We start from the raw sequence: 11,881 nt of genomic DNA, 5'->3' as shown, positions 1-11,881 counted from the left end.
GCATGCCCGTTTGAATCACCCACACCAGGTGAGTTCATACCTCGTAATGAATCTTTTAACTATTTTAACTGTTTTAAGGGGGAATACAAGTTGAACACAATGTTAATTGTGAAAATGTTTATTGTTAAACATCTTTCAAAATGTACTTATGTTATTTATAAGTTTTCAAAACATTTCAAAACTCGTTTAAAGTTATGTTACTTTATAGTTATACAAAACGCCGTTTTTTAAAGTAAAAGCTTAACATAGTAGAGAAATGAGTCTTTTCAGTTACAGTCCAAGTAGAGCATTAGTAAACTATTATAGGTATAGCTTAGGAGAATGCTATTCATTACTTCTAGTACAATGAAGCACACAGAGAATCAATACCAGAACAGAACAAACAGTGAAGAGAATCATACAATACCATAACAGAACATAACAAGTTAAGTTGCTATAGCATGAGAACACATAGAACATAACAACTTTAATGTGAATTACACGGCTTGCATGGATTTGCTGGGGTCGCGTTTTGTTTCCCTTAATCTCTTTTCATTGAGAGCGTTGAGTAGGGGTTCTAGATTTCACATTATGACCATAATAAAACAAATATGTTTTTAGGTTAATAGTACATCCGCATGTCATTATAAACGATATATGTGTACTTACTTCTCCCATTACTTTCATAAAGTGACAGTACCACTTGAAAGTTAATCTATTTTATAGTCAAGATAGTTATAAACTAGGGAGAATATACTCTTACTTTTGACAAAGAAACAGTCGGGTTTATCTCAGAACAGAAGATGCCTTGGTACAAGGCTATGATTAAAGGTTAGGATCATGATGCTAACTTTATGATTCCTTATGGTACAAGGCTATGATTAAAGGTTAGGATCATATATGCTAATAGATTCCGACAGCTAATAAGATGTGTGTTCTTCGCTTAACTTCCTGCTCTCGTTGGATTGTGGGCTTGGAATGAGGTCACCCAACCTATTATCTACCCGACTCTATATATATCTATGCTTAGTATCCATTAAGTCATCATAAGGGTACCAGGTATGGATCAGGTCATAGGACACAGAGTCAACGCTCAGTTTTTCTAGTACAAAGCTTACTTTTCAAAGTCAGTACTTTTGGTATACAAAACTAGAGATTTCCCAAAAAAGGGCTTAATCCATTTTATTAAGCCAGTACAGTTTTAGAGACTTTAGGTGAGTTAACTCTATAACACCTTAGTTTATACATCATGTTTATATATAAAACTAATATCCAAGAAATAGTTAAATGTGTGTTTTCCCCCGACGTCCTGTTCTCGTTGGATTGTGGGCTTAGGGTAGATTCCCCTAATTAACTATCTACCCAATATCAGATTATATATTGCAGTATAAACAAATCTATTATAAAAGTAATCATTGTAGTTATTATTTTACTATAAGAAAATTAGGTTTTCTTAAAGAACTTTTCATTAAATATAAAGGAACCATTACAAATAACTCCATGAGTAACAAGTGAATACACCAAGGTTATATATGACAACGATCTAACAACCAATGGAATGTGTACTATCCGCCTTACTTGATGTTCCCCGTTGGGTTGTAAGTTTAGGGCAGATGCGCACAATCGATTGTTTATTTACTCTAAGTATATATAACTTGTACGCACTTAGTACGCATAGAAAGGCTTGTAGCGTCATTTTACTTAACTTCCATTAAAGTAGGAAATATAGGATTTTCTAGAGGAACATGCGAACATTTCAAAACCGACCTTACAACTTACATCACTTGTGCATATACATTTTCAACCACATTTTACAGCTTACTCACATCACTAAAATCTTATGAACTCACTAGCTTAATTGCTGATAAACTCTTTCAAATAACTTGTATTCTCAGGAGACTATTAGACAGGTGCTCGCGCTAGGAATTTAGAAGATGGAGCATTACAGCTTCATGTCTTGTTTTGTTATTTTTTTATGACTTCTATGTTTTGTGAACACACACATTGTAAACACTTTCTTTCTAAATGAAATGTTTGTTCATTATATTCTTACCATATACATATCTCGTGATACTTGACATGACGTCCTCCACCCCCGAACATTTCCGTTGTTCCGGTTTTGGGGTGTGACAATATAGGGTTTAGATCTTCGGTACGCTAGGCGTACTCTCCGGAGTATGCGGGGTGTAGAAGGGCTGATGTCACTATTCGGATGGAGTAACATGGCTAAGCTTCGAAATGCATACGAAATAGACCATGTGGCGTACCACCTTCGTACGCGAGGCGTACTGCGGTATGCATGGTGTCCGATGGTACGCTAAGCGTACCCCTCGCACCAGCTTCGTGTTTTACCATCCTGACTTAAGAAATTCATAGCATTCTCATACGAGCTCCATTTTCGACGTTCTATATATCCACATGTAGGCGGGACCGTTATCTACAACTTTCGTTTACACTCCATTGGCTAATTTTAAATCTATTTTTAATGATATAATTTTAACAAGCAGAGACATAAAATGTCTATTAAAAATTCATAACTTTTTCATCCAACGTTCGTTTTCATCTGTCTTTTTTTACCTCTGATCTATTATTAACGAGACCTTCAATTCTCTTTTAGGTTGTGTTGGCCAAAAATGGGTCGATCTAACATTCGAACTCCAGGTTGTGTATTGTTACGTCGAAAGTTAGAAAAATCATAATTTCCTCATACGAAGTCATATTTAGGTGTTCTATCTATGCACACTATTGGTTTAACAAACACCACGACTTTCGTTCAGACCGCTAAGGCTAAAAAGAACTATATTGTAAATTCACTTTTTACATCACACAGTGTCGTGTCGGTTTTGTCGCAAAACATCGATACGCCACAACTTCTTCATTATAACTCGGATTTCGGCGTTCTTTATATATACAAAACCCTTGTGACATATGTTACAACTTAGTTAAGATTATTCATTCTAAATAATCTTCTACATAAAAGAAATTTTGGACACCTATTGTCTCTAAATTGACTAGCCTAGATCTGTGGGCGTTATAATTATCTCCCCCTTAGGTTGATCACGGTCCAGAATCATTAATGAAACAGGACTTGTCTAATGACTGAATACATTATCTCTTCATCCTAGGTAATAACCATAACTTATATGTTCCTTCGAATTAGTATCTAATTGTTGGACTTCTTTAACTGCATGTGGTGTTCGATCTAGAACCCGGTCTCTATCTCATGTTAGACATTCAATCATGACCTTCAAGTCACAATCTCGATCCTTATTTGAGACTCCTTCTTCTTCTTAACAGACTTCATATAAGCTCATTGATTACTACCATGGACCGATGGTTCTTGTTCTAATAACCTCTCATCGTATAATGCAACGATTAGACTCAGGTCTCTTAGACTCAAATTCCATAATGGAATATACCTTCCTTCATGTTCTCGTGTGATATAATCATAGTTTAGCATATAGAATTTCTACTTACAAGATTCTTTAACAAAGATCGTAATACTTATATTGATTGCTTTGATTATCTTTCACTTCAATCCTCTGGATTAAGTCGGATGCTACATCAAACTTGATTCTTTGAACCTTGTAACATACTCATCTTACTCAGACTCGATTTTATATGACCACTAGAATCAAAATAAGAATCATCTTCTTAGTCATTACTGGAACAATGGTATCGACATATATGAACAAAAAGAAATCAATTTCTAGCTTCTTGGTAACCTTGTGACTTTCGTCGATCCAAGCGTGAGTCTTGTGCTTCCTATAGTATAGGCCTCTACTACCATTTACACCTACTCATACTTGTCCCAAGTATTGTCTCGCAGTTTTCCAAGTCACCATAAAAGAAAATCACATAACAACTTAACACACAAGATAACAAAACGAAGATTTTATATTATTCCTTGAAATGATTACATAGATGTTCAATTTTAACCTATACTATGCCTCTAATAGGCTACACCTCCTAATACTATCCATATAGCTATTGTATAACTCGATCTTCAGATATGAAGTCCTAATCGTTGATTCCTCGCGTTGTTATTTGCTTCTTCGAGGAACATGTGGAATGCCCTTGGCTATTTGCCCTTGTTGCCTCGTTTTTCTTTGGGCAGTCTCTAGAAAATGTGACATTCTTTGTTACATTCGTATCACACCCTTTTGTTGGATGCGCACTTGTTGGCGTATTGCCATATCTTCCCATATATGTAGCAAGTCACCTCCTCACTACATTTCTTGAAGTGTTTCTTTTAACACTTCTCGCACAACTTAGCTTCACCACCTCCTCCTCCTCCTCCAGATTTGGAGAATATGCTCTCCTTGTTTGAATTTGAAAATCCTTCATACTTCCTCTTCTCGCCAACTTGAGCTTTCTCTAGACCCTTTTCCCTTATTTTGGTCTCAACATTCTTGGCTGCCTAGACGGGGGCCTTTAATGTGGTTGTTTGTTTAAACATTGGACCAAATTTTGTTGGTAATCCATTGGCAATATTATTGACCTAGGAGAGTTCAGTTGGAACCAGGTAGGGAAAAAGCATCATCTTCTCCGTAAAAGTTGCAGCATACTCGGTAACACTAATCCTTCCCTTCTTCAGATTCTGGAACTCATTGTTGATCTCCAGAAGATCCTGCTCAGAGCAGTAATGCATTTTTAGTTATACAAGGAAATCTTCTCAAGACAGCTTGCTTGCTTCTCCCTTGGGCATCTTATTAGCTAGTAGCTTCCACCAGCTGAGTATTCCCGATTTTAACAATGTAACCTCGAGGGAGATCTTTTGTTTGTTGCTACAGTCTCAACTCTCAAAAATCATCTCCATCTTAGAGATCCAATCCATCACTTCTATCAGTTTTGGGCTTCCTAAAAGACTCAATGGTTTCGATGATAAGAAATCCTTGTACTTGAATCCACGCCCGTCATTTCCTCCATCTTGGTTATTCCGTCTAATCATTGGCAGTTCTGCTTAACCAACGATCTTACTGTAGTTCCCTTCCTCTGACTATCCATCATTTAGTTCGGGCTGTTCAACATGCACTGTAGGTTCATCCCAATTTTATTGAAGTAAATGCCCCGTTTTTCCATTTGACGGTCCAACATCATCTGGATCATTGCTTTCACTCTGACCATCGTGATTGGCTTAGGTGCAGCCACTACTACTGGTATATGCTCAATCACTTGGGGTTGAATTTGTGAATTCCTATTTCCATTCGTGTTTCCAACACCACTTCGGGTTCTTTCCATTTCGATATGTAGACCAAATCAAACGTTCGGTGTGAAAAGATGAGAACTAGGATATGAAAGATTTGTTTACGATAGACATTTAAATCTCCTTATTACTTTGAAAAGCTATATGCCACTTTTAATACTATATTTAAACATTTAGAAATCTGAACACATATATAAAATTTCCATATCCGTACAGCAACATACCCTAAATCCGATCAGACAGTAATACATCACAATTCATTTAGCACATAAAACATTGTTAGGAATTTTCCGTAAATTACCTAGTGCTTGTGTCTATTCAGGTGTATTACCTAAAATTTATTATACACACTACTCACGATCATTGCTTAGCATTCTAATTTTAAGTGTAGAAATAACTCCTTATTCGTAGTTTGCTTAAACTAATGCTCTGATAGCAACTGTGACATCCCCATTTTTCCGGCCAGAAAAGACCAATTTGTTTATGATTTATTTATTTAGATACTCCGAGTCTATTTTAAAGAAATATGTTGTAGAATTTGGTCCTAGAAAAACATGATAATTATGTTATCAAAGCAGTTCTAAAAAAATGTATTTATATTCATTTTCAAAACATTGGGATGTCATCGTCAATACAGAAACATAAGCCTAAACAGAACTTACATTTGTTTACACTGGTGATCTACATCTCTTTTAAATCTCTCAGTGTAAAGTAGCTTGATATAGACAAATGTGATACAAATAAACTTGAGTGGGTCACGTTGGGAAACCTGGTGAGTACAAAGGGTTTTCAACCCACGATAATATAGTTACTATGTTTAAACATCAAACAGTCAACCCAATTACCCATCACGATTATCTTTTTTACTCTTAAGGATCTACCCTAAGAATCGGCAATTCCACGTTCATTCAATCCTATGGAATAAACATGAAGTCCATCGTTGCTAGGGTTTATATAACAAACACTAAGTCCATAGTCCCCAGTTTTTATACGACAGGATCTAAGTCCATAGTCTCCAGGGTCTATACAATATACACTAAGTCCATAGTCGCCAGGGTTTATACAACATACACTAAATTCACTTTTTACGTCACACAGTGTCGTTTCGTTTTGTCACGAAACTTCGACATGCCATAACTTCTTCGTTATAACTCGATTTCAGCATTATTTATATGTATAGAACCCTTGTGACATATGTTACAGGTTAGTTAATATTATTCATTCTCAATAATCTTCTATCAAAAATTCATTCTCGACACATATTGTCTCTAAATTGACTAGCCCGGATCTGCGGGCATTAAAATTTTAGTCCCTAAGTATAAGAAAGAGTTCAAAATGGCTCATAGTGGTATATTGGTAATTTTGAGCAATGGGATAATACACATGGCATACATTCTGTACGGTGAGCGTACTAGGGTGAACCCTAGTACGTTGGGCATACACCACATATGCAGGACGTACATAGAGAAAGTTCAAATCCTAACTTTTAGGTTTTACTCTATATATAAACACCATTCTATCCTCATTTGTTATTCTCTTATCAGCCCCCATATGATGTTTCGACCCTCTAGCAAGCCCTAGGTGAGAAAAGTCTTTTGAGCTCATTTGTGTGCCTTTTTGGTGTTTTTAAAGAAGGAGAAGTTTGTGCATGGAACTTGAAACTTGGAAGAAACTTAGATATGGGATAACATACTTGCTAGAAACCTCTAGGGGTAAAAACTTCATAACTTGCTCATTCCATATTGTTGATCTAGCCATTTCTTTCATTTAGGGCACTTTTAGTTGAAAATGTGGTGATTCTTGAGCATGACATGTTCATGACCAAAAAAGTCATCCTTTCAGACCTTGTGGAGGGTTTTAAGTCATAAAAATGTGGTTTTGAGGGTTAGTTTTACTCCTTGCATGCTATAGAAGATCTTAAGGAATTACGATGTTGAGATTTTTTGTATTAATCACTTAATGGACATGCAAATTCCTACAGTTGGATGTGAGATCTTAATGTATTAAGATCTTGTTGAGGATTTGGGAAGCCTGAGCGTAAACCTTGCATAACCTAGAGTATATAGTGCATACATGGTCTACCATCCCGGTTGCAGTCAATGATTAAGTACGCTCTGCGTGCCTCTAGAGTATGCCCCATATACGGGCCCTGAGCTGACTCGACTGAGTTTACTTGGCCGGGTTGACTCAGTTGACATGTTGATTTTGACCAAGGGTATTTTGGGGAAATGTTATTAATTTAGAATGGAAATGTTTTGACGTTTAGGATTTGGGTTAAGCCGGTTTGTAGGGCGGTGCAGTCAGGCTGGTTGCTCATATTGACATGTTTTCTTGCTATGTGGTGTGTTGGTACTTTGGGGGAACTCACTAAGCATTGGATTATAGTGTTTGTTTTGCTACAAGTACTTTAGAGGGCCATGGAAAGGCAAATGCATGACCGTAAAAATCCTGGGTTTCATCTTGTTGATCTTCAGAAACTCTATTTTCAATAATGTTTTGAAAACAATGGTTATCTAAACACTTATTTTTAGTAAATGTGTTGTTTTGAAAAGTTTAAATTTGTTGTAATTTTTGAGATGTTACATTTTACCTAAGACACTGATATACCGTCCCATTTTGTCTTAAGGTCTGTAACAACTTGATAAGGATCAATGTCAGGAGTCCGAATGCTTTCATTTGAAGTGTCAGCGTGAGATTAAACGATATGGGCCATGAGACACTTACCATCATCATCCGAGGAGCTTTCCTTTATGAAAGCTGATAATAGTGTTAGCATCATATGTAACGCTCGGTTCCTGCTATGTATTTAGTTCATAATTTATTCATTTTTGTATAGAAACTAGATGAGTTGGAGGCCTCGAAGTCGTCGAGTAGATATGGATTGGGATGCGGGTTAAGAAGTCTACTTAACGAGTTGAGAAGCCTCAACACAACGAGTAGGACTCGCAGAATAAAACCATAATTTTCAGGGTTTTTACCCTATTTAATCACCTTATCCCCCATAAGTTGGCCTCATTTACAACCTCTATTGTCCCAAACCCTAGCCATGAAACCCTAATTCACTTTTTAGAGTTTTGAGACATTTATGTGCATTCTTTGTGATTTTGAAGAAGAAGATACTTGAAGAAGGAGTAAGGACGTGTACGAAAAGAGTAGATCTAGAAGTTGAGCTTCATTTGTGGTTCATCTGAGGTACAAAGCTCCTACCTTGCGTATAGTATGCTTAGATCTAGTTTTAGGATGTTTTCGCCATGTTTTGGTTCAAGAATGTTGGTTTTTTGGATGTGGACGTCCCATGTGGGCAAACACTTTAGACCTACAATCTTTAGGGGACTTCATGGCATAAAGGTGCCAAGTTTATAGCCATGGAAGTCCCATGCAAGTCCTAGACCATCTTTTTGATCTTTTGTGCCAAGTATGCAATGCATCCACGAGATCATGAGAACTTTACGTGACCAAACTATCCCTAGAGTCCATATCTATGACTATATGGTTTATATTTAAGTTTTGATGGTTTTTAAAGTTGGAACAAAGCCATTTTGAGTTAGGGTTAGGGCTCATTTCTTTTAGGATGGGTCTTAATGGGTAACGTAAGAAACTTTATCCTCCTAGAGGTGTATTCGTTCTAAAACCGGAGAATAGAACTTAGACTCGAAGGATAAAAACTTAAACATTACGAAAGCTTAATAGACCGAAGAACTCGATGAGTTCATAGAGAAACTCAACGAGTTGGCTCAAAGTTCCCTGATTCTTTAAAAAAGGAAAGACTGGACAAGTTCAAGGAGGAGCTCGACAAGCTAAGAGGGAAAGTCACGATTTTGTTGATAGGAGGAACTCAATGAGTTGGATCGTAATTTCAGGGTTTTATGATTTATGGAACTCGATGACTTGATGAGCCAACTCGACGAGTTGATTCAACCTAGAATGTTGACTTTGACTAGAATCTTCACTTTCGCCAAGGTGTTGACCTTGACTTTAACTTTCACCAAAGTTGACCTTAAAGGGGTCATGAGTATGAGGTACCTTTAAAGTGAGTTGCCTTCTAGTAGAAGTGGGTCGAAGGCACCATTGTTTGCCCACTAGTAGTTGATTATAGTAGAGATAATTTTATTTGTAATAATTGTCTAGTATGGTACTATATATTATGCTTTAAGTGCTAGTACGCTACAAATTATGTGATAGTAGTAGGAGTGGTGGGATAGACCCCGTTACCGGTCGAAAGGACTGAAGGGGTAGACTAGTACCCAGATAAACTAGGCAATATGTGACTTGTGTGTTAATGTACCAATATGATATGTGTTACTGATAGGGGTGAAATGGTCCCCGTTACCGGTTGAAAGAGACTGAAGGGGCACGCCAGCACCCGGATATGCAAGGTAGTTACTGTTTGAAAGAGACTTAAGGGGCAAGCCAACACCTTGATATGCTAGGCAGTTACCGGTTGAAAGTGACCAAAAGGGTAGGCCAGCACACATATATGTTAGGCAGTATGTTATTGTATGATATATGGTATGATGGGGGCACTTACTAAGCTTTGTCCTTATAGTTTTCAGTTTTTCTTTCATGTACTTCTTCCTCGAGAAGAAAGGAGCCGACATGATTGTAGTGCATCACACGATGATTCTGCATGTAAGATATTTGAGAGTTTTATTCTAATATTGTTATATTGTGACATGTTTTAACTATTAATACATTGGTTTTATTATTGAGTTGATACTTTGATTGTTTTCAGACAATTGGTTTTATAATTTATGAATTAAAAATGAAATTTTGGCCGTAAATTTTGGGATGTTACAAGTTGGTATCAGAGCCTTGATTTGAGGGATTCGGACACACTCTCGGGTGTGTCTGGACTCTAATCTAGGGTTTAAATGATTTTTACAAGAAAAATAGTTTTGTAAAAAATGAAATGAAGGGTTCTGACAAAGAACAAGAAGTGTGATGCATGCAATCAACTGAGCTCAAGTATCTTTTTCCTCAGATACCCATACATGTTATGTTATGATATGAATTGTGAGTATGTGAACTGAATGTTAGATTAGAGATAACTATCTAGGAAAGATGCCTTATGTATACATTCCTCAGCAATAGATCAACCGTATGAATCTTTGGGTTGAACTTGACGTACTGCACGAGTGGTACTTCGTGGATTTATTCGGAAAAGAGAGGAACTATGAGGTACTCTAGTCATGGGTACTTTGGTGTTCTGTAATGACAGTTTCACTAAAAAGACGTTTACTGATAAAGAGATGTACATATGAAGCTGGTATGGTGTAGATCAAATTGAATCTAGTTGTATGATAATGCCGGAATCATACGGAAACTTAAAGACATTAGATTTAAACATAACGTTCTTACAGACAAAAACAACCGTGCAACCTTGAACAGAGTTACAGTAATTTAGATTTACTACAAGACTATTGCTACGAATAAGGTATACTACAAAACACAAGTATACGCAGCACGAGCATCCCTATACAGATAGGATCTCGCAAAAGGTAAGACTCTAGTTGCACTAGTTTTGTATAGGTTATAAGTCTGTTACAACGAAATGCTTAAATTACATTAACGAGGGTTCCAGAGCAGGTTCTCCTATGGTAGTGATCCTGAGAATCTTCTCATCTACACTCGAGTTCTTCGCTATCGGGCAATCCTTCTTGAGGTGTCCAATTTCACCGCATTGGTGACATATATGGACAACATCCACATTAGTGGTGGAAGTGAGGTGTCAAGTAGGAGTTATGGGGATGCGGTTGTTTTCATTGATCTTCTCTTTTGGACAATTTCTGTAATAGTGCTCTGCCTCACCACAACTATAGCAAACTAGGTTTGCTCCAGTGTTGGAGGTAGTTCTACAGAAACGAGCAATGTGTCCCAGTCTGTTGCAATTGGTACATTGTAATACCCTGCAGGCTCCATTATGATGATAGCCACACCTGCTACACTTCGGAAGCGTTCCCTTATATTGCTTCCTAAAGCATTCGGCTTTATTACTACTTTTGTGTGTAGGGTCGGTCCCGATGACAGGGACTTGAGTGATGGGTCATGCTGGTGCTCCACAGTTACGAGTATGGTGCCCTATGTTTAGGAAATTGCAAAATTGCATCTCATGGCAAGCCCCATGATGATGGAAACCACACTTATCACACTTCGGGAGTTTTCCCTCGTATAGCCTGCTCGGTACGGAGATGGCAGGAATTTCCACTTGCTGTTGTTGCATAGCCAGCCTTTGGGATTTCTTGCGTTCTTTCTGGGCTTGACGCTTTCGTTTCTTGTTCTCTTCTTTTCGGCTTTGCGAGCCTGTGACTGTTACCGTTTGACAACTTCCTGGATGGATACCATGATTGGAAACTTCAACTCCATCATCAGCATTGATTGTGCTGATAGCGCTACGGTGCGCAAGGACAACAGTTACGGCAGCCACCACGGCAGCTGTAACTGTTGTTTGGAAGGTAACGGCGTCCATAGGAAAGGCGGAGGTTTCGTTGTTCGACTGATTGGTTCCGGATGAAGACATGATTCTGTAACACAAAAGATAAGGATTTTGTGAGCGATTCTGGTTAACCCTTGATGTACTTAGATTGTTCATGTAAAGAGTATGACTATGTTCTCGAAAGTTTGACCTACATCCTTATGATGCAGTCCTAGTACGGATTGGAAGTATGTTCACGGAGGTTTGACCTACATCCCTATGAT

Source organism: Lactuca serriola, chromosome 1, assembly GCF_051521515.1.
Source record: "Lactuca serriola cultivar US96UC23 chromosome 1, Lser_US96UC23_V15, whole genome shotgun sequence".
Lineage (NCBI taxonomy): Eukaryota > Viridiplantae > Streptophyta > Magnoliopsida > Asterales > Asteraceae > Lactuca > Lactuca serriola.
The sequence above is the reverse complement of the archived record's forward strand: the minus strand, read 5'-3'. Positions refer to the sequence as shown.